The sequence below is a fragment of the Macaca mulatta genome, chromosome 2 (assembly GCF_049350105.2).
Source record: "Macaca mulatta isolate MMU2019108-1 chromosome 2, T2T-MMU8v2.0, whole genome shotgun sequence".
Classification (NCBI taxonomy): Eukaryota; Metazoa; Chordata; class Mammalia; order Primates; family Cercopithecidae; genus Macaca; species Macaca mulatta.
In genome coordinates this window covers 27543293-27568067 of record NC_133407.1, presented here as the reverse complement: position 1 = coordinate 27568067, position 24775 = coordinate 27543293, and positions in this window count along the sequence as shown.

Below are 24775 nucleotides of genomic sequence, written 5' to 3'. Positions count from 1 at the left end.
CTGGCCTTTACAATCTTTTTTTTTTTAATTTATTTTTTATTATTATTATACTTTAAGTTCTAGGGTACATGCGCATAACGTGCAGGTTTGTTACATACGTATACTTGTGCCATGTTGCTGTGCTGCACCCATCAACTCGTCAGCACCCATCAACTCGTCATTTACATCAGGTATAACTCCCAATGCAATCCCTCCCCCCTCCCCCCTCCCCATGATAGGCCCCGGTGTGTGATGTTCCCCTTCCCGAGTCCAAGTGATCTCATTGTTCAGTTCCCACCTATGAGTGAGAACATGCGGTGTTTGGTTTTCTGTTCTTGTGATAGTTTGCTAAGAATGATGGTTTCCAGCTGCATCCATGTCCCTACAAAGGACACAAACTCATCCTTTTTGATGGCTGCATAGTATTCCATGGTGTATATGTGCCACATTTTCTTAATCCAGTCTGTCACTGATGGACATTTGGGTTGATTCCAAGTCTTTGCTATTGTGAATAGTGCCGCAATAAACATACGTGTGCATGTGTCTTTATAGCAGCATGATTTATAATCCTTTGGGTATATCCCCAGTAATGGGATGGCTGGGTCATATGGTACATCTAGTTCTAGATCCTTGAGGAATCGCCATACTGTTTTCCATAATGGTTGAACTAGTTTACAATCCCACCAACAGTGTAAAAGTGTTCCTATTTCTCCACATCCTCTCCAGCGTCTGTTGTTTCCTGACATTTTAATGATCGCCATTCTAATTGGTGTGAGATGGTATCTCATTGTGGTTTTGATTTGCATTTCTCTGATGGCCAGTGATGATGAGCATTTTTTCATGTGTCTGTTGGCTGTATGAATGTCCTCTTTTGAGAAATGTCTGTTCATATCCTTTGCCCACTTTTTGATGGGGTTGTTTGTTTCTTTTCTTGTAAATTTGTTTCAGTTCTTTGTAGGTTCTGGATATTAGCCCTTTGTCAGATGAGTAGATTGCAAAAATGTTCTCCCATTCTGTAGGTTGCCTGTTCACTCTGATGGTAGTTTCTTTTGCTGTGCAGAAGCTCTTTAGTTTAATGAGATCCCACTTGTAAATTATGGCTTTTGCTGCCGTTGCTTTTGGTGTTTTAGACATGAAGTCTTTGCCCATGCCTATGTCCTGAATGGTGCTACCTAGGTTTTCCTCTAGGGTTTTTATGGTATTAGGTGTAACATTTAAGTCTCGAATCCACCTTGAATTAATTTTCGTATAAGGAGTAAGGAAAGGATCCAGTTTCAGCTTTCTACTTATGGCTAGCCAATTTTCCCAGCACCATTTATTAAATAGGGAATCCTTTCCCCATTTCTTGTTTCTCTCAGGTTTGTCAAAGATCAGATGGCTGTAGATGTGTGGTATTATTTCTGAGGACTCTGTTCTGTTCCATTGGTCTATATCTCTGTTTTGGTACCAGTACCATGCTGTTTTGGTTACTGTAGCCTTGTAGTATAGTTTGAAGTCAGGTAGCGTGATGCCTCCAGCTTTGTTCTTTTGACTTAGGATTGTCTTGGAGATGCGGGCTCTTTTTTGGTTCCATATGAACTTTAAAGTGGTTTTTTCCAATTCTGTGAAGAAACTCATTGGTAGCTTGATGGGGATGGCATTGAATCTATAAATTACCTTGGGCAGTATGGCCATTTTCACGATATTGATTCTTCCTATCCATGAGCATGGTATGTTCTTCCATTTCTTTGTGTCCTCTTTTATTTCACTGAGCAGTGGTTTGTAGTTCTCCTTGAAGAGGTCCTTTACATCCCTTGTAAGTTGTATTCCTAGGTATTTTATTCTCTTTGAAGCAATTGTGAATGGAAGTTCATTCATGATTTGGCTCTCTGTTTGTCTGTTACTGGTGTATAAGAATGCTTGTGATTTTTGCACATTAATTTTGTATCCTGAGACTTTGCTGAAGTTGCTTATCAGCTTAAGAGGATTTTGGGCTGAGACAATGGGATTTTCTAAATATACAATCATGTCATCTGCAAACAGGGACAATTTGACTTCTTCTTTCCTAACTGAATACCCTTGATTTCTTTCTCTTGCCTGATTGCCCTAGCCAGAACTTCCAACACTATGTTGAATAGGAGTGGTGAGAGAGGGCATCCCTGTCTTGTGCCAGTTTTCAAAGGGAATTTTTCCAGTTTTTGCCCATTCAGTATGATATTGGCTGTGGGTTTGTCATAAATAGCTCTTATTATTTTGAGGTACGTTTCATCAATACCGAATTTATTGAGCGTTTTTAGCATTAAGGGCTGTTGAATTTTGTGAAAAGCCTTTTCTGCATCTATTGAGATAATCATGTGGTTCTTGTCTTTGGTTCTGTTTATATGCTGGATTATGTTTATTGATTTGCGAATGTTGAACCAGCCTTGCATCCCAGGGATGAAGCCCACTTGATCATGGTGGATAAGCTTTTTGATGTGCTGCTGAATCCGGTTTGCCAGTATTTTATTGAGGATTTTTGCATCGATGTTCATCAGGGATATTGGTCTAAAATTCTCTTTTTTTGTTGTGTCTCTGCCAGGCTTTGGTATCAGGATGATGTTGGCCTCATAAAATGAGTTAGGGAGGATTCCCTCCTTTTCTATTGATTGGAATAGTTTCAGAAGGAATGGTAACAACTCCTCCTTGTACCTCTGGTAGAATTCAGCTGTGAATCCGTCTGGTCCTGGACTTTTGTTGGTTGGTAGGCTATTAATTATTGCCTTAATTTCAGAGCCTGCTATTGGTCTATTCAGGGATTCAACTTCTTCCTGGTTTAGTCTTGGAAGAGTGTAAGTGTCCAGGAAATTATCCATTTCTTCTAGATTTTCTAGTTTATTTGCGTAGAGGTGTTTATAGTATTCTCTGATGGTAGTTTGTATTTCTGTGGGGTCGGTGGTGATATCCCCTTTATCATTTTTTATTGCATCTATTTGATTCTTCTCTCTTTTCTTCTTTATTAATCTTGCTAGCGGTCTGTCAATTTTGTTGATCTTTTCAAAAAACCAATTCCTGGATTCATTGATTTTTTGAAGGGTTTTTTGTGTCTCTATCTCCTTCAGTTCTGCTCTGATCTTAGTTATTTCTTGCCTTCTGCTAGCTTTTGAATGCGTTTGCTCTTGCTTCTCTAGTTCTTTTAATTGTGATGTTAGACTGTCAATTTTAGATCTTTCCAGCTTTCTCTTGTGGGCATTTAGTGCTATAAATTTCCCTCTACACACTGCTTTAAATGTGTCCCAGAGATTCTGGTATGTTGTATCTTTGTTCTCATTGGTTTCAAAGAACATCTTTATTTCTGCCTTCATTTTGTTATGTACCCAGTAGTCATTCAGGAGCAGGTTGTTCAGTTTCCATGTAGTTGAGCGGTTTTGATTGAGTTTCTTAGTCCTGAGTTCTAGTTTGATTGCACTGTGGTCTGAGAGACAGTTTGTTATAATTTCTGTTCTTGTACATTTGCTGAGGAGTGCTTTACTTCCAATTATGTGGTCAATTTTGGAATAAGTGCGATGTGGTGCTGAGAAGAATGTATATTCTGTTGATTTGGGGTGGAGAGTTCTATAGATGTCTATTAGGTCTGCTTGCTGCAGAGCTGAGTTCAATTCCTGGATATCCTTGTTAACTTTCTGTCTCGTTGATCTGTCTAATGTTGACAGTGGAGTGTTGAAGTCTCCCATTATTATTGTATGGGAGTCTAAGTCTCTTTGTAAGTCTCTAAGGACTTGCTTTATGAATCTGGGTGCTCCTGTATTGGGTGCATATATATTTAGGATAGTTAGCTCTTCCTGTTGAATTGATCCTTTTACCATTATGTAATGGCCTTCTTTGTCTCTTTTGATCTTTGATGGTTTAAAGTCTGTTTTATCAGAGACTAGTATTGCAACCCCCGCTTTTTTTTGTTCTCCATTTGCTTGGTAAATCTTCCTCCATCCCTTTATTTTGAGCCTATGTATGTCTCTGCGTGTGAGATGGGTCTCCTGAATACGGCAGACTGATGGGTCTTGACTCTTTATCCAGTTTGCCAGTCTGTGTCTTTTAATTGGAGCATTTAGTCCATTTACATTTAAGGTTAAGATTGTTATGTGTGAACTTGATCCTGCCATTATGATATTAACTGGTTATTTTGCTCGTTAGTTGATGCAGTTTCTTCCTAGCCTAAATGGTCTTTACATTTTGGCATGTTTTTGCAATGGCTGGTACCGGTTGTTCCTTTCCATGTTTAGTGCTTCCTTCAGGGTCTCTTGTAAGGCAGGCCTAGTGGTGATAAAATCTCTAAGCATTTGCTTATCTGTAAAGGATGTTATTTCTCCTTCACTTATGAAACTTAGTTTGGCTGGATATGAAATTCTGGGTTTAAAATTCTTTTCTTTAAGAATGTTGAATATTGGCCCCCACTCTCTTCTGGCTTGTAGAGTTTCTGCTGAGAGATCTGCTGTTAGTCTGATGGGCTTCCCTTTGTGGGTAACCCGACCTTTCTCTCTGGCTGCCCTTAAGATTTTTTCCTTCATTTCAACTTTGGTGAATCTGGCAATTATGTGTCTTGGAGTTGCTCTTCTCGAGGAGTATCTTTCTGGCGTTCTCTGTATTTCCTGGATTTGAATGTTGGCCTGCCCTACTAGGTTGGGGAAGTTCTCCTGGATGATATCCTGAAGAGTGTTTTCCAACTTGGTTCCATTTTCCCCCTCACTTTCAGGCACCCCAATCAGACGTACATTTGGTCTTTTTACATAATCCCATACTTCTTGCAGGCTTTGTTCATTTCTTTTTCTTCTTTTTTCTTTTGGTTTCTCTTCTAGCTTCATTTCTTTCATTTGATCCTCAATCGCTGATACTCTTTCTTCCAGTTGATCGAGTCAGTTACTGAAGCTTGTGCATTTGTCATGTATTTCGCGTGTCATGGTTTTCATCTCTTTCATTTCGTTTAGGACCTTCTCTGCATTAATTACTCTAGCCATCAATTCTTCCACTTTTTTTTCAAGATTTTTAGTTTCTTTGCACTGGGTACGTAATTCCTCCTTCAGCTCTGAGAAGTTTGATGGACTGAAGCCTTCTTCTCTCATCTCGTCAAAGTCATTCTATGTCAAGCTTTGATGCATTGCTGTCGATGAGCTGAGCTCCTTTGCCGGGGGAGATGCGCTCTTATTTTTTGAATTTCCAGCTTTTCTGCCCTGCTTTTTCCCCATCTTTGTGGTTTTATCTGCCGCTGGTCTTTGATGATGATGGTGACGTACTGATGGGGTTTTGGTGTAGGTGTCCTTCCTGTTTGATAGTTTTCCTTCTAACAGTCAGGACCCTCAGCTGTAGGTCTGTTGGAGATTTCTTGAGGTCCACTCCAGACCCTGTTTGCCTGGGTGTCAGCAGCAGAGGCTGCAGAAGATAGAATATTGCTGAACAGCGAGTGTACCTGTCTGATTCTTGCTTTGGAGGCTTCCTCTCAGGGGGGTACTCCACCCTGTGCGGTGTGGGGTGTCAGACTGCCCCTAGTGGGGGATGTCTCCCAGTTAGGCTACTCAGGGGTCAGGGACCCACTTGAGCAGGGAGTCTGTCCCTTCTCAGATCTCAACCTCCGTGTTGGGAGATCCACTGCTCTCTTCAAAGCTGTCAGACAGAGTCGTTTGTGTCTGCAGAGGTTTCTCCTGCTTTTGTTGTTTACTGTGCCCTGTCCCCAGAGGTGGAGTCTACAGAGACAGGCAGGTTTCCTTGAGCTGCTGTGAGCTCCACCCAGTTCGAGCTTCCCAGCGGCTTTGTTTACCTACTTAAGCCTCTGCAATGGCGGGCGCCCCTCCCCCAGCCTCGCTGCTGCCTTGCCGCGAGATCGCAGACTGCTGTGCTAGCAATGAGGGAGGCTCCATGGGCGTGGGACCCTCCCAGCCAAGTGTGGGATATAATATTCTGGTGTGCCTGTTTGCTTAAAGCGCAGTATTGGGGTGGGAGTTACCCGATTTTCCAGGTGTTGTGTGTCTCAGTTCCCCTGGCTAGGAAAAGGGATTCCCTATCCCCTTGCGCTTCCCAGGTGAGGCGATGCCTCGCCCTGCTTCAGCTCTCGCTGGTCGGGCTGCAGCAGCTGACCAGCACCGATTATTTGGCACTCTCTAGTGAGATGAACCCAGTACCTCAGTTGAAAATGCAGAAATCACCGGTCTTCTGTGTCGCTCGCGCTAGGAGTTGGAGACTGGAGCTGTTCCTATTCGGCCATCTTGCTCGGCCCCCCCGGCCTTTACAATCTTACACGCCCACCTCTTCTGCAATAGTCCCTGGAACAAGAGCAAGGCAGCTTGTACAGTTCTAGCAGCAGAGCATTAGCGGTGAAACAGACCAGGCCCAGTGAGATGCCAAATGATGGAGATTCATATCTCTGGTCTTTAGAATACTATGATTTTGGTTTCCTTGGAAGTAAAACAAAAAGAGATAAATAACATTTATAGTTTGACAATTTTAAGAGTAATTCATATGTCATAACAGAAAAAGTAACCTATTCTGTTAGGGCACGAACTAAAAATATGAAGAAAAATTATAATCTGGTACTCTTCTAGAGAATTATTGTAGCCAAGAAATAATGCTTTACTCTGCATTCAAAAAGTTAGGGCTGAAATCTAGTATTAAGTGTTACGTTTTACCCTTGAAATATTTTTTTTAGCCACCTCTTTTATTAAAGAGAATATTGTAGCATGGCCAATTTGTGTTCAAGGTTAGTTTTAGGCTTCTTATGCTTGTCTGATTATTTGCATAAAATGCAGCAAGAAAGTGACTGGTCATATAGTCTCCTTTTAAAGTTGGTTTTGCCGAAACTTTACCTCAAAATAGGCTATTGTAGTTCCAGTCTTGGTAAAATAACCAGTGTCTCCAATTGTTTTTGTTTGTGTTTTTGTTTTTAAAAACAACTATTACTGAACTTATGCAGACAACTACATTGCCATAAAATTATAATCTGAATTTTGGAAGACTCAGAAAGGTAAATTTGTCTACAAAAACATGCTGTACACAGATAACTTAAAAGAGAAAGATTTTCTTTACCCTAATTTAACCAAAGCAGCAGCTTTTAAAACAATAATGTTTGTTTACCTTGGAAATGCCGTTACTGTAGAATTTAGCAGCTGCTCACAATTAGTCCTAGACAAGAGGCTCTCTGCCTATTAGGTAGCAAGATTTTATGTAAGCCATTTTTCTTTTATCAAGGAACCTTTTGGGAAGCATTGTTTCCATTAGTATAGGGGTAGTTTCAATTAATATTCCATAGCAAGACAGTAAATGCCCCATCAAGTAGAACTTGTCTAGCTCAGTCGTTATTGAAAAGTACTCACAGTTTTTGCCATCAGCCCAGATAAATGCTCCACACAAAAGTTACACAGTGGAGGATTTACATGAGCAGATTCACATGTCTTCAGTTTTATGGAAAGGGGAAAACATTCCCCTGTTAGATATAGTACCCATTTTCATAAGACATTTAGGTAAAGGGGGTTACAACTACCTGACATAACGCTTGTTTAAACATCTTACGTTTTATAAATTTATTAACCTGTATGTTTTCGTGTTCTTCCCACGAAGCCTTTTTTAACCCCAGACCATTTTACCTTTTCTGGTGAAAAGCGTTTGGGTTCCCAGGAGGGAGTTGCCTCTGTAAGACCTATGAGAGACAGCAGAATCATAAAGACCTCCTTTTTTTCCCATTTTTTAAAATCTTACCCTAGGCAGTTGTTAGCTATATAGCCTTAAATTTACATATTACAGGCAACTCAGGTGACAATCAGATAGCAAATTTACATCATAGGGTAAGAAGAGAAAGTCCTGTGTGCTAGAGGGAAATTAAAGTAGATTTAATTGCCAATTAAACATAAAATTATACGTCTATTATAAAGGCCTTTAAATATACATACACACACACACACACACACACACACACACAGAGTTCCCATAGCTATTAGTCAGTACGTTAGTCATGAGACAAATACAACTGCACCAGCTTGCAGAAAAAAAGCAAACAACAACAACAACAAAAACTCACTGTTAGATAACAGTGGTTTTTATCTCAGTAGAAAAGTAACAGCAGATGATAGCAGGCAGAAAAGAAAATAGAACCTAGGAATTCTAGTTTGCAGATTGACCTAAGGACTCATTTTCCTTAATGTAAATGTGTACAAAGATCATATTACTTCCATTTTACATAAACTCTGACAAATAGAGGTGCCATAAAACCTGTGGAGTGCTTGAAAGGGGACATTCTCCTGATTTTCTCCTTAGATTTGTTTCCCGCCCTTTTTTTTTTTTTTTTTTTTTTCCTTAAAAGGAGGAGCTGAGCTATAGCCTAGGGTTTTTGTGTGGTGGATCAATGCATGCTCTTTGTAGGCAGGACTCCACAGTGTGTCACTATTGAGTCGTTTCCACCCTCTTTCGTGCCTCAGTTTCTCTCTCCAGAGGTCTATGAACTCTGAGAGGGCTCAAAATGCTGGGTGATCAGCCCTGATAGGCATTTCCTGGATGAGCCATTTTTAAATTAATTTTTGTTAAGGATTTCCCTGCAGGGCCACTGCATGTCTTGAGGGGTCAACCCCCCAGACACTCCCATGAGGCCCCCAGTCACCCAGGGGTTCCTTTCAGCTGGGAGGAGCAAATGCCCTGAAAAACTGAGTCTCTCATTTATCTATGAAAACAACAGTTCAGTGCCTCATGCAAATATGCACAGACAAGCGGAATTAAGAAAAATTTTAGGAGAAAAAGCATTAGAGAATTCCCTTTAGAATGCATCTCTGAACTAGAATTAGGATCCTTAAACAACAACTTTCTAGGAGAAAACCAACTCAGAATAAATCAAGGACCGTCAACCAGAGGGAGGTCCAGGGCTCAGGAGGACTTACCAGTTCCACCGGAGGAGAAGCTAGAACTCGGTGGGACTTCAATGGGCCTCTGCAGGCACCTTAGCTCCAGTTTCTAGCAACTCCTTTGGGATCCTGAGTCTTCTCTGAGTTCCCACGTGTTTGGGCGCCAGATTATTGTTGATGAAAAGAATCATATTCCAAGCCAAATATGAGTGGCCATGGCCTGTGGCACAGCCCTTAGGAGGTCCTGAAAACATGTGCCTAAGGTGATCAGGGTACAGCTTGGTTTTATGAATCTCAGGGAGGCATGAGACATCAATCAAATACATTTAAGAAATGCATTGGTTTTGTTCAGAAAGGCGGGACAACTCAAAGCAGAGGTTTCCAGGCTATAGGTAAATTTAAACACTTTCTAGTTGACAATTGGTAAAGTTTATCTGAAGATCTGGAATCAAAGGACATGTTCAGGTCAAGAAAAAGGATTGTGGAGACCAAGTTTTATTGTGCAGAGGAAGCTCTCAGATAGCAGATTTCAGAGAAAGCAGGTTGAGAAATGTTTCTTGTCAGACTTAAAAGGATGCCTAGCTCTTACTTGATTACCTCCTGAATCTGGAAAGGAAGGCAGGAAAACAAAGGGGAAAGGGAGTTCTCTATAGAATATGGATTTTTCCCACAAGAGACTTTGGGGGGCAATTCCAGGGTATGGCAAGGAAATATATTTTGGGGCAAAACATTTTGAATGTTTCCCTTGTTATGACAGAGTCAGATTGGAAAGTAAGTCACAATATACAGGGTTAAATAAAACCCATCTGATGAGAATTTGTGGTTTGTAGGACATGACTCCCCAGATCCCTTAGAAAGAAATTTGGGTAAGAGGAAAAAAAAATCAGAGCTTAGTCCTCAGCTTCTGTGCTCTATTGAATTCCAAAACTGTTATTTTTAAGAGGGTTCTAAAGTTGGCAATCAAAATTCTCTCATCCTTAAATTAAAACAGTGAATTTAATGAAATGCTTTTAAAAATAAATACACTTGAGTGGCCTGTTTTGAATACTTTAGAGATAGATAACCTGATTACAAACCTTAAGAAGAAACAAGAGGAATGCCTTTGGGATATATTTTTGAAAGCCAGGGCTTCAGTCTCCTTTCTTATATTTCCTTAAGCTTTATCATGAGAAACTATTTCAGATATTTCAAAAAATCCATATTAGCCAATTAATGATTGCATTGTTCACATGTTTGTGTATGTTTGTGTGTCTTCTGTTAGTGGATGTTCAACTTCATTGTAGTTGATTGATCCTATCTAAAACAAAAGTATTTTCAAAACATAATGTCTAGTGTGATGAATCTGACAGGTCTGGCCATAACTGTAGAAAGAGATGGATATATATGTGTTTTCATTATTATATGATAAGCAGAATTTCTTGTTGGTCAAATTCAGGAGAAAATTCCTGTCTACTTACCATTGTACTTAATGGTGTCTGTGTATTAGTGAAAGACAAAATTTGAACAACTCTTAATATAGCAATCATGCCACTAAAGAGCTGCTCATCCAGATTATCTGTAAACTTTGACTCTAAGTGTAAAACCAAAGCCAATGACTTTAATTTCTGTACAAGAGTACAGAATCCTAATTATTATTTTAAGAATTAGTACAACTCTATCTTTCTCTCCCTCATCACGATTCACAATCAATCCCTCTGACCTTAACCTTCTTTAGAAAGAATTAACTTACCTGCCTTTCCTTTTACTTTCAGATTCAATTACAAAACGTGGAATAATGTGGCCTTTACATTTGGTTCCAAATTTTTATCCAGGGCACTGAAACTATGGGAGAGTAGATTTCAGCATAATAAATGTAAGAACTTTCAACAGCATTATCGAAGATGGAACTGATTCCTATCATAGGTGGTGGATTCACTCTTAGTGGACAACCACTTGCCTGTACCGTTTCAGGTGTGAGGTACATGTAAATGGAAACATATCAAAGTAGTTAATGGCATGGTCAGGCTTCCAAGGCTCAAATCACAACTCCTTTACTTACTAGCTGCCTCAACTTAGACAAGTTAGTTTTCTGTACTTATCTTTATCATACTTATATGTACAATATTATGTGAAGATCAAACTAGGTACCATACATAAACTGGGTAATGATATAACTTGTTACTCAGAATAGGCCACTTCTGAGATTGAAGAAGGGGTTAATAATAACTATGTCAAGAAAATAGGTGTTCTATCCAGGGGATTCTACAGCCAAAAATGTAAAAGATGGCCTGACACAAATAAGGACTGACTAGGTATTAGCCCTTAATATTGTTGTTGATGTTACTGTTGTTGTTTTAGTTGTTGTCAAAAAAGATGATTCTAAGGGTTTCTTCCAACATTGAGATTCTAAAGATTTGCTAATAAATAGCTGTTATTTGCCAGCCCTGGTGAATTCATTTTCAAACTACCCAGCTTAGGAGAGAGGTGAGAGAGCGAGAGGCAGATGGTAAATGTGAAGGAATATGTTTATTTCCAGAATCAATATGCTTTATCTTCGGCACACCAGCTAAGCATAAAATGGAGAATCTCTCTGTCAAATCTGTGGAGGAGACCACTTTGTCAAATTGGCAACTTTCTTTCTTCCTATCAACTTTATATCATAAAAGACAAGTAAATTGTGTTGATGTTCTCTATTGTGACATGCACTGACATGATTGATATGAAGTAACTTTCATGTTGCATAAGTGAAAAGAAAATAATAGTATCACGTAGCCAAATGGAGAGTGTCAGGCATAGAGGACCCCTGTGAACCAGAAACATTTTGTTCTTATTTCTCCTCAAGTTAAGACGAAAAACAATAAAGTCACAGTTTTACAAGCTAGGGTGGTGCAGTAGAAGTATGTTAATGCTTTCTACTAAGTGTTGTTAATAGAGTAATTTTTGAAACAGGTAAAGTTGTGATTCTCACACAGGTATAAATTGAGCATGTGTTAAAAATTTAATTCATTAATTAAATAAGGAGACTAGCAGATGTCAAATCAGTTCAAAGGAAAATCCAAAGAACAGGTATATATATGTAATATATAGAAAGAACAGAAACAGGTATATGTATATATGTATATAGATATATAGATATGTGTGTGTGTGTGTATAAAGAATATTGTGTGTGTGTGTATAAAGAATATTGAAATCAATGTGCAAATGGAAGACAAAGCTGGCTCCACAGCTGGAGAAAAAAGTAAATTCAGCCTCTGACAAACAGAATTTACATGTTTATAGGCATGAATTATTTTGCATTGCTATCAATTACTATTTTGCATTATCTATACGTAACAATGTTATTAGTCATAGAATCAGAATCAGATAACCCAAAAAGGACCTCTAGACTAGGGGTTGGCAAACTGTGGCTCTAAGCAAGCAATCCTTGTTTGTGAATAAAGTTTTACTGAAATATAGTCATGTCCTTTTGTTTATGCATTGCTTATCATGTTAAATGGCAGAGTTGAATAGATGCAATGAAACTTTATAGCCTACAATCTTGAAGTATTTACTAGTGAGTCCTGTAAAGAAAAAGTTGCTGATCCCTGCTGTAGATAGTGAATAGGATAGTGCACAATTTTTTTTCTGTATTGTGTAGTGGGAAGACAAGAATTTAGGAACTAGATAAATCTGGACTCAAATCTTAATTCCACCACTTCATAAATGTGTAATTTGAGGCAAGTTATGCAAGCTTTCTGGTATTCAGTTATTAAATATGATAATACCTCTCATATAGTTATCATGAGGATGAACTAAAATAGTGGATAAAAAGAGACTAGTAGAGTTTTTAGATCGAATGTGGTAGGAGGTTTTTTAAAAGTGTTATTCTTCTTAATTATTGTTTTTCAGAATATCAGAATCTTCTATCATAATTCTATCTTTAGAGCCAAAACTATCTGTAAGTTAATAGCCTTAAACTACTGGACTCGTCATCAAAAGAGAGGGGGCTATTCATGCTGCCTGCAATAGAATATGACCACCACGCTATTCTTTGCCACAATGAAGAGCAGCCTCCTGCATCAGCCAGCACAGTGAACTGGGGCTTAGTTGATTAGAAACCCAGATAGGTGAATATGGAAAACTCTTGAATCTCTCTGGTGGTCAATTACTGTATCTCTAAAGTAAAAATGTTAAGCCAGAGACAGAAAACTGCTGAGAGCCTTCAAGGCTTTACAATTCTGTGAAACAATGTCACCATAGCTTCTTTATTCTACCGTTTCACCGCTGAGAAAGGAAAGTTTTAGATAAAGAGAAAAGATGATAGGAAATTGTGACCACATACAAGGCAATGATATTTTCAGCATAACGCTATTACTTTCGTTTTATATTTTCTAACAGGAATTCCTTTAGGCAGAAGACAAGGTCTGATATATTCTTTGTTACCTATTCACTCTGCTTCTTACAGAATTAATAGAGTTCTGCACACAGTGGCACTTAATTAATATCCAATGAAGATGGAAACACTTTTTAAATGGTTATTATCATTAAATGTTCTTCATAGCATCCTTAGAAGGCAGTGTCAGGATAATTACCTATGTTTTACAGGTGAGAAATCTGAGGCCCGGAGAGGATAAAGCCGCATGGCTAAAGTTATACAGTTACTAATCAGCAGAACTGGGAATAGAATTCAGCATCCCAAGTCCTGAGATTTTGTTTAAACAAAATCATAACTACAGCCTGCCAAAAGACTAGGAACCTTGGGGAAAGGCATGCCCCTGAAAAGACCAGAGGCTTTACACTGCCAGCCAAAAGGAAGGAGCAGAATGCACTCCTGGGAAGCCATTTTATCTCACTTGTTAATTTATTTTCTCAATTCTTCTCAACAATTTATATACAAAAATTATCCTTCAGGTTCTAGACAGCTTGTTAACATGGTCTTCTGATTCATGGGTAAAATATCCAAGCTCTAAAGGCCTGTACTAGCGATGAGATTAGTGAGTTTAAAGTACTAGCAATTAAGAGAAAGTAGGTGGCACAGAGAGCATGATTTATTTTACTCACTCATGCAACAAATATTTATTGAATGCCAGTCACTGATCTAGGCATTGGGAAGACAGTCACAAACCAATAGTATTCTCCTGATGGATGTTATGGTCTGGCGGGGTACAGAAAACATGCGTTGCTTATCATGCTACATTGATAGGAGCAATGAGGTGATGTCGCTTATCATGCTACATGATAGGAGTTAGGAGGTGATGCTAGGAAAAGAGTAGCTGGGTGATCTAGTATGCCCAAAGGCCTTGAAATATCACATGCTCAGTGTGTTCATGGAATGGCAAACTAGCCTGTGCTGATGGAGCAAGGTGAGCGGGAGTAAGAAAAAATCACATTGGAAAGAAAACTGAGCAGGTCATGCTAAAGACTTTGAATTTTATTCTGAGTAGAGAAAGCACTGGAAGGTTGAAGGCAGAGAAGTGACATGTTCTGGTTTATATTTTACCTTGCTCTTCTGATGGTAATATGGAGAATGGATCACTGGAAGTATAAAATGGGAGAAGAAAGAATTTGAAGGACCCTGTAATGGCTGAGGTGTGAGATGTGAAGGTTGTTGTTGAGGTGGTGGATGGTTTTTGGAGATGAGATCTATTTTGAAGATAATGCCAACTTATTTTCTAATGAATTGGATGCAGAGTGTGAAAGAAAGGGAAAAGTTAAAGATAATTTCATGTTTTTTGTCTTAAGCACCTAAGTGAATCATGATAAAATTTACTGAAATAGAGAACAGAAATGAGAAAATATTGGGGAAGATGCAAGATTTCAGTGTTGGACAAATTAAATTTGAAATTGGAGTGAAGCTGTTCAGAAGGCAGTAGGACTTATGAGTTTGCAGTTCAGAGGACAAGCTGAGACTGAACACGTTTTTGCAGTAATTACTATGTAGATGGAATTTAAAACTATAGAACTGATCAAGATAACACCTAGAAAGTAATTAAAGATTAAGCCCTGTGACATTGTAATATTTAGATTCTGGGAGAGAAGGAGAAGCCATATATTAATAGTAAACTGGGAAGGAAGAAGAGCCAGGTGAGTATAGTAGAGGACAGGTGAAGGATGTGTCTAAAGAGGGTGTGATTACCAGTGTCAAATGCTGTTGAGAATATGAATTAGAAGGGAATTGATAATTGACTGTTGAATTTGGTAATGTAGATGTTGGCAACAAGGTCCTTGGTGATTTCACAAAAATGGTTTTAGTGAAGAGGTAGACACAAAAACTTTCTCGAAGAGCATCCAAGAGAGAATTGAAGAGGAGATATTGGAAAAAGAGAAACAGAAATTTTCAGTTCAGCTTTCCTAAAGGAGGAATCAGGAACTGGTGCAAGCACTGATTGGAGATATGAGCGAAAAAAAATCATTTATTTTTTAACATAGGATATAGTACATTATGTTTGAATACTAATTGGACTAATTCAGGGAAAAGGCTTGCAAGGCAAAGGGGAAACAGATTGATGGGAAAGACAGGCATGAAACTTTGTAGGGCCAGTGGTTTAGAAATTATTGGGGATTTAAAAATTCATTGGATTTGTGTTACTAGAAGAAGCAAATTTGAGATATAAATGATCAAGAAATGAGATGCTTCAAATGGAGTTCTTGTTAATAGACAAGTTCCAATCATGTAATAGGATGAGACTATTATTTCCTTGTAGGCAATATTTCTTAATTCATTTATCCCTACAGAGGACAAGTGCTAGTTCTGTTTTCTATATTCACTGTGAATACTCAAAATATATGTATTTAGAATATAAATATAACTTTTTTTTCTATTTTGAGGTTGTTTATGTTTTATATATGCATAGCATTCTGCAATGGAAGTGGGTAAAGAAGAAGAGATAATTTCTGTAGTAAGGCATTCTAGACAATTTATTGATTCTATCAGAAAGAAAGATGGAGTGCATGGGGACAAATAATAGGCAAGTTGGTAAACTTGGAGGAATCGTAAGAATATGAAAGCTATCTTCTGATGGCAATGCTTTAGTGAAAAGAGAAAAGCTCTGAAGAGGGAGAGTGAGTTGAATGGAGAAATGGAGAAAATTGCTAGGTAGCTTGGAAGGTCCACTTGAGGTTTGTGGTAATAAATTTAAAGTAAGACCAGTCAGCACATTTATGTGTAGTACAGTATTAGGGTTTTCCATTGAAATCAAAAAAAATTATTCAATTCCTTCTTCATCTTTTGTTTGTTTGTTTGTTTACTGCCATCCAAAATAATATCTTCAGGCATTAAGGAAAGAATTTTATTTCCGTGAAAATTGGATGATAAAAGTTGGCAGCCAACATTTATACTTATTTCTGAAAAGCAAATAGACTCTGTACTTAAGCTAATATATTTGCTTCTATTAAAGAGTTTTTCAATGACATTTCTTCTTTTAGAGATATGTATGTTAACATAATTTCATTTAATATTGTGGTAAGAAATAAACGTTTATATTGCATGTTATAATATTCATTAAGTAAGTGAAAAAGAATGAGTTAAAAATATAAGAAAATAAAAATCATCTATGTCCCTATCAACCAGTTATAATCACTAGTACTGTTTTAGTGTGTACATTTTTCTGGGCATTTGGGATATAAATAAATGTATTTCCCTTAGACACTATACTTTAAAATTTTTTATTACCCAATTTTCATAATATCTGTCTAAATAATATGTATCTAAAATATCTTTCAAAATTACTCTTTAGCATATCACTTAAATAAATCCTTTAATGTGGTATTACCAATCATATTGTGAACAGTTTTGTCATAGGACTGACAAATTACTTATAAAGTTCAAATTGAAGAGAGAAAATAAGGGAATGTCTAAAAATATTTGAAAAAAACCCACAAAAAAAAAAGAAAATGCATACCCTTTACCTAGCAATGCTCTCTCTCTCTCTCTCTCGCCCTCTCTCTCTCTCTCTCTCTCTCTCTCTCTCTCTCTATATATATATATATATATATATATATATAAATTTGTGGAGTTTTTTTTTTAGTATAGATGGTTTCTCACCATGTTGCACAGGCTGGTCTTGAACTTCTGAGCTCAAGCAATCTGCCCACCTCAGCCTCCCAAAGTGCTGGGAACCACCATATCTGGCCAACGTAAGCCGTATTTTAATAGAAATATTAGTACGTATAAGAACACTTACTGAAGCATTGCTTCTAATAATTCAAATTTAGAAATTACTCAAATGTTTTTCAGTAGATAAATGATGATGCATTTAATTTAAAAGACAGGTTTTCTACAACAGACAGTTCAGTGATAAATATCATCAAGTAATAGGTATCATATAGTGTTACTTGTAAAAATGAAATAGACAAAACTTTCTATGTTTAGAGGCATATGAAAGAAAGTCTATAGAAGAACATTTATAAGGCTATACACTGAATGAATTAACAGTGGGTATCTGTTAGGCAAGAAATAGGATTTGAGGAAAGACAGTAAAGCAATTTGGGGGAAATTTTGGATTTTTACTTTGTATGTTTCTTATCAGTTTGATTATTTTTATTTATAATAAGATTATGCATTATTTATCAGTTGTTATATGTGTATTTTTATGAATTTTATATATATATATAAGGCACCATAATAAAATTAATAACAAAAATGGAATTTGCTGGTAACTTTTTGGGGCTTGCTATAGCTAACTTTATTTGGAATATGTGTGTTTGTAGATAATATAGATAAGGAACATCTAAAGTTTCATTGAGTAAGTAAACTAGAAGTTCAAGCAAAAAGAATGACCAGGCGTGAGGCAATAATATCAGAAACATGGCCGGGCGCGGTGGCTCAAGCCTGTAATCCTAGCACTTTGGGAGGCCGAGACGGGCGGATCACGAGGTCAGGAGATCGAGACCATCCTGGCTAACACGGTGAAACCCCGTCTCTACTAAAAATACAAGAAAATTAGCCGGGCGAGGTAGCAGGCGCCTGTAGTCCCAGCTACTCGGGAGGCTGAGGCAGGAGAATGGCGTGAACCCGGGGGGGCGGAGCTTGCAGTGAGCCGAGATCGCGCCACTGCACTCTAGCCTGGGGCACAGAGCAAGACTCCGTCTCAAAAAAAAAAAAAAAAAAAAAAAAATAATATCAGAAACATAAGAAACAGCATGCGTGAAGGCTCAGAGGTAAGAAGCATGTGGTATGCCTGTATAGTGGAACTCAAAGATATAGAATAAGGATGGTTAGATGGGCAGAGTTCAGATCCTAAAGGGTCTTGCAATTTATGCTGTTTGGGGAACATATTAGAGAGCAGTCAGTACAGAGTTTTTAAATTTGGGAGTGACATGATCAGATTTATATTTTTACAATTTCAGTTGTACTTCAGAGTGAAAAATGGATTTGATGTGTCTGGATAGGGAAGGCCTATTCCTCACATAGTGGTCCAGGTAAGACAAGTCAGTAAAGTGGACAAGGATGACAGTGACAGATATGGAAACAACTGGACTAATTCAAAGAACAGCTATAAAAGCATGTTGGCAGGAATTACTGGTTGGTTGGATATGAATGAGGACACAAAAAAGTCACCTTTACACTTTACAAAAGAGGCACAGGTAAAACAAATACACAAAAAGGTTGAATGTAAAAGAGTGAAAAGATGTGTATCAGATAAGCACTAACTTAACTAGTGTTGCCACATTGGCATCAGGTCATTAAACTTAAGAAAGAAAACATTATTTCAGAGAATTATCTAAATTGTGATAAATTCCAATGTACCAGATACATACAAATTTAAATTGCTATGCATTACTACATTCTAAATAGAATAAAAGCAACATTTTACAAATAATACTGGCAAATTGGGATCTACCAACTCTAGCAGCAGTCCCCAACTTTTTGGCACCAGGGACCAGTTCCATGAAAGACTATTTTTCCATGGATGGCGGATTGTGGGTAGGGGGTAGTTTCGGGATTAAACTGTTCCACCTCACATCATCAGGCCTTAGATTCTCATAAGGAGCACACAGTCTAGAGCCCCCGTATGCACAGTTCACAATAGGGTTCATGCTCCCATGAGAATCTAATGCCTCCACTGATCTGACAGGAGGTGGAGCTCATGCGGTAATGCTTGCGCACCTGCTGTTCTCCTCCTGCTGTGCAGTGGTGGGTTCCTAACAAGGCATGGACCCATAGCGGTCTGCAGCCCAGGAGTTGGGGACCCCTCATCTGTAGGAGAGATTTTAATGTATCTTTCTCAATTAAGAATAGATAAGTAGGGCCGGGCGCGGTGGCTCACGCCTGTAATCCCAGCACTTTGGGAGGCCGAGGCGGGCGGATCACGAGGTCAGGAGATAGAGACCATCCTGGCTAACATGGTGAAACCCCGTCTCTACTAAAAATATAAAAAATTAGCCGGTCGTGGTGGTGGGCGCCTGTAGTCCCAGCTACTCGGGAGGCTGAGGCAGGAGAATGGCGTAAACCTGGGAGGCGGAGCTTGCCGTGAGCCGAGATCCGGCCCCTGCACTCCAGCCTGGGCGACAGAGCAAGACTCTGTCTCAAAAAAAAAAAAAAGAAAAAAAGATTAGATAAGTAAGCAATTAACTAAGTCTAAAGAAAATAAGAACACCACAATAAATAAATATGGTCTAATTATACAAAGTGTTGCATCTAGTAATTTAAAAATACATATTATTTTAACATATAAAATATCTACAAATATATAATGACAATGTACCAGTCAAACATAATAACAAAAATTATGTATGTGTTAAATATCCAAAAAGCGAATTGAGGAATTATTAGTAAAGCAGAACTGAATATATATTATTGCTATTAGAACGTTCAAATAGGCTCAATTGGAGGGAAAACTTCTAAGCCATTAAAAAAAAGTGAATTTATAGGTTAAAAGCTTCTTCTTCTTTTTTTTTTTTTTTTGAGATGGAGTCTCGCTCTGTCACCCAGGCTGTAGTGCAGTGGCACAATCTCGGCTCACTGCAACCTCCACCTCCTGGGTTCAAGTGATTCTCCTGCCTCAGCCTCCCAAGTAGCTGGGACTACAGGCATGCACCACCATGCCTGGCTAATTTTTTTATTTTTAGTAGAGATGGGGTTTCACCATGATGGCCAGGCTGATCTCGAACTCCTGACCTTGTGATCTACTCCCCTCAGCCTCCCAAAGTGCTGGGATTACAGGTGTGAGCCACTGCACCCGGCCTAAAATCTTACAAACTTAAAACAAATTTAGGTGATTTTATTGTGAGTTCTTTCAAACTTAAATCTCTTTAGCTTGATAAACTGTCATCAAAACCTGTATCAAACATATGTGGCAATAATATGTTAAGAAATAGTCCCTCCCAAAACAAAAAATTGTTAAAGAATAAATTTTTAAAAAGGTAAAACCATGACATATAGAGTAAAATTAATGTGAACAGGCCAGGCGGGGTGGCCCACGCCTGTAATCTCAGCACTTTGGGAGGCCGAGGTGGGTGGATCACCGAGGTCAGGAGTTTGAGACCATACTTGCCAACGTGGTGAAACCCTGTCTCTACTAAATGTAAGAAAGTCAGCCAGGCGTGGTGGCAGGCACCTGTGGTCCCAGCTACTCAGGAGGCTGAGGCACGAGAATCACTTGAACCTGGGGACAGAGGTTGCAGTAGGGCAACAGAGTGAGATTCTGCCGGGAAAAAAACAAACAAACAAAAAACAAAAACAAACAAAAAAAACAAAAACAAAAAGAACGGATGCTAAAGATTTTAAAGATTTTAACTTTAACATCTTTAACATATGTTCATATTAATTAATGAATAAGATGTTGCAAGTAGTTCAAAGAAAGTTTTTTTAAAACAACAACAACAACATATATATTGGCAGTTAGAAATGCTGTAATGAGTTTACTTAAAAGATGAGAAATTGGTCAATATCCTTATGGCAATAATCAATGACATCTAAAATGAACAATTTCCATTTACATAGGCAAGAATTATTTGCATTACTATCAGTGTTCCACAATTTACAGAATTGCAAAATAGCTTAAAGATAGTAAAAAACAGAGTCTCCATAGAATTATATAACTCAGGCAATATTTAGTTATCCATTAAAGAAACACAGTAATACTTTTGGTCCATTTCAAATACCTTCTCAAATTTTTCCTACAACTTGTACATTTTTAAGTAAAATTATTAACGTTTTGTTTTTCAAGAAATTTGATCATGAACATTTACTTGGAACATTCACCATAAGTCAGTAGTGATATTATTAACCACATGGAAAAAAAATACAAAGGTGCTAAAAAAGCAACATCTGTTTCAAAGAGTAGCAATCAGATTAAGAAGGCAATGTATGACTGTAATGAATCTTTTCCTTTCGATCATCTTTAGATCATTTATTACATAATTTTGCTCAGTTTTTAACTCCAAATTTTCTTGTGTATATACAAAATATGAACCATGTTTATATATTGTGATTAATTGAAAAAAACCTTGCAAATAGTAAATGCTTAAAACAGAAAAGGATTTAATTCTAAAACTTTTTATACATCAAGGCAATGGAATCAAAGTAAAGCTTTTCAAATTTTATTCTGCCCACGGTGAATATTGCGTTTACAATAACATTTAGCACCCCAACAAGAAACTTTTATACATTGGCAGTCACTCTCCATTTTTCCCCAAATGTTCCCTCTCCCAGCACTAGGAAACCACAAATCCATTTTCTGTCTCTATAGATTTGCCTATTCTGGACATTTCATAACAGTTGAATTATCCAATGTATGGTTTTTAGTTTCTTTCAGTTAGCATAATGTTTTCAAGGTTCATCCATATGACAGCATGTACCAAAAATCTGTTCATTTTTATTGCTGAATAATATTTCATTGTATGGAAATACTGCATTTTATTTATCCATTCATCAGTTTTTGGACATTTGGGTTGTTTCCACTTTAGGCTATTATAAATAATTTGGCTACGAGCACTTTGTGTGCAAGTATTCAAGTGAATCTATATTTATTTATCTTGGGTACCTCAGGGTGAAATTGCTGAGTTAAATGGCATCTTTACATTTAAACTTTTGAGCCAACTCTGATGATGGAGTCTTAATTTTCAACATTTCATTTCAAAAAAAATCTCTTCATCAAAAAGCACAATTAAAATTTTGAGAAGATAAGCCATAGACTAGAAGATAGTTAGAACAAATATATTCTATAATAGATTAGCACCCAAATATTTAAGGACTTCTGTGAATCAATTAAGAAATTCCAACTTAAAAATGAGCAGGAGATATTAATAGACATTTCAGAGTATAAGCATTGAATGGAATTTTCTAAAAAGAATCTCAGGAGCTTCTCTGGTTTCTGTGGGAACTCTTCTTCCAACAGGAAGGATTGGATCCAAACAGCCTCCTACAGATTCAGTAGCTCCCCTGAAAGTGTCTTCTCTACCTTACAAATCCAGCACTGTCGGACTTGGGTCAGGTATAGACAGTAGTGAAAGCAAAAAGTATCTTATTATCACCCCTCCTTTATAAAAACAGTAATTGTGTCATGAGATGAAACCTTGATATGATATGAAGCAAGCCTGTCAGCCCCCCAATGGGTATTTAACGTTAAATTAAGGGCAACATAGTAATGATTCTGACATTCAGCTATGTGACAATTCTATTCTTCAGTGGTACCAGGAGTTTCTATTTTTACTCGTAGTTTCATAAGAATTAAATTGAGTGTTGGAAGCTGCATGGTCTATTAGCAAGTTTCTATTTTTCACTTTCATTTTGAGTTGAAGTGTAGATAAAGATCTCTAAGTGCAGGCAAGATGTGTTTATTTATTGCTGGGGATGATGAAAGGAGAGCAACTTGGCATAACAGTCGTAGGGATGATTTTGACTGGACATTATGAGTGTGTCCTGAGTTGGTCCCTTCTGGTGGGTTCGTGGTCTCGCTGACTTCAAGAATGAAGCCACAAACCTTTGCAGTGAGTGTTACAGCTCTTAAAGATGGCACGGACCTAAAGAGTGAGCAGCAGCAAGATTTATTGTGAACAGTGGAAGAACATAGGAAGAAAGGGGACTCCAGCCTGTTGCTGCTGCTGGCTGGGTGGCCAGCTTTTATTCCCTTATTTGTCCCTGCTTCTGTTCTATCAGAATGCCCTTTTCTCAATCCTCCCCACAATTGGTTACTTTTAGAATCCTACTGATTGGTCCATTTTACAGAGTGCTGATTGGTCCATTTTACAGAGCACCGATTGGTCTATTTTACAGAGCACTGATTGGTCCATTTTACAAACCCCTTGCTAGCTACAGAGCACTGATTGGTGCATTTTTACAAAGCGCTGATTAGTGTATTTTACAAACCTCTTGCTAGCTACAGAGTGCTGATTGGTGCATTTTACAATTCCCTTGTAAGATGGAAAAGTTCTCCAAGTCCCCATCAACCCAGGAAGTCCAGCTGGCTTCACCTCTCATGAAGACTGTCTTATTGGTCCTAGAGATAAAATACTGAAATGGGCTATTGATATAGATTGCCATATTCCATCTTCAGAAACCTTTGAGAAGAGGAAAGGAGACAACATAATAGAATACCACTTCAATGGCAAGTCAGATGATTCCAGGAAACAGCAACATCAAGTCAAGAAGAAAAAAAAAAAAAAAGGAAAGACAACTTTCCCTTAGGTCTTTGACAAAGTTAAATTGACTTTTTTCAATTCCTTCTAGAAGGTTATCTCCAGGTGGAACTAATTGCAAGCCCATTTTCCTGCTTCAACTGACTGAAGAGAGAAAAGTAAACAGAAGACACTCCATGTGGGCTCCAACCTATAATTCTCCCCCATTATCAGGAGGAAAGCTCCAAATCTCAGCCGCATGTTCTAACGTTGCTTCTTTTACTTGACTAATCCATCAGTAGTCTTCTTCTTTGGGATTAGAGTTATTTTAATGAAGAAGCGCTGATTGGTGCGTTTTTTTCCTAGAAGCTAACAAATGCTACACTTTAAGTTTTGGAATCACGTTTTTATCATGCTCTACCTTATAGATTTTAGCAGTGACTTCTGTGTGTCATTCATAAAATGACTTAAAGAATGTTGTTTTTCCTTTTAAACTACAACTCTGTGAAGCTGACTCAGGGGTCTCATAGTGGGAGGGAATGGTTACAAGAGTGGGATTCCATGCTTTTTACTTCTCTTTTTTTTTCTTTTTTAACAGATTTATTGCGATATAGTTTATGTACCATACAAGTCACACATTTAAAATATAGAAGTCAGTGGGATTTAGTATATTCACAAATATGTAACACAAGCACAGTCAATTTTAGAATATTTTATTATCTCAAAAAGAAACTCTGTGACCTTTGGCTATCACCTCCCCTGTGATGGTTAATATTAAGTGTCAACTTGATGGGATTAAAGCATGCAAAGTATTGTTCCTGGGTGTGTCTATTGCTAATGGAGATTAACATTTGAGTCAGTGGACTGGGAGAGACAGACCCACCTTCAATCCGGATGGGCACAATCTAATCAGCTACCAATGTGTCTAGGATAAAGGCAGGCAGAGAAATATGAAAGGATTAGATTGGCTTAGTCTTCCACCCTACATCTTTCTCCCATGCTGTATGCTTCCCACCCTCAAATATCGGGCTCCAAGTTCTTCAGTGCTGGGGCTCGTGGATCTTTGACCACAGACTGAAGGCTGCACTTTCGATTCCCTACTTTTGAGTTTTTGGGACCAGACTGGCTTCCTTTCTCCTCAGCTTGCAGATAGCCTATTGTGGGATTCATCATTGTGATCATATGAGTCTGTACTCCTTAATAAACTCCCCCTTATATATATACATCTATTAGTTCTGTCCCTCTAAAGAACCCTGACTAATACATCCCCTAACATACCACGGGCCACCTAGCTCTAAACAACCACTAACCTATTCTCTGTCTCTATAGAGTTCTGTGTTACAGAAATTTTATGTTAATGGATTTATATAATACGTGCTCTTTTGTGACTGGCTTCTTTTTCTTAGCATCATGTTTTCCTGTTTCAAAATATAACAATACTTCATTTCTTT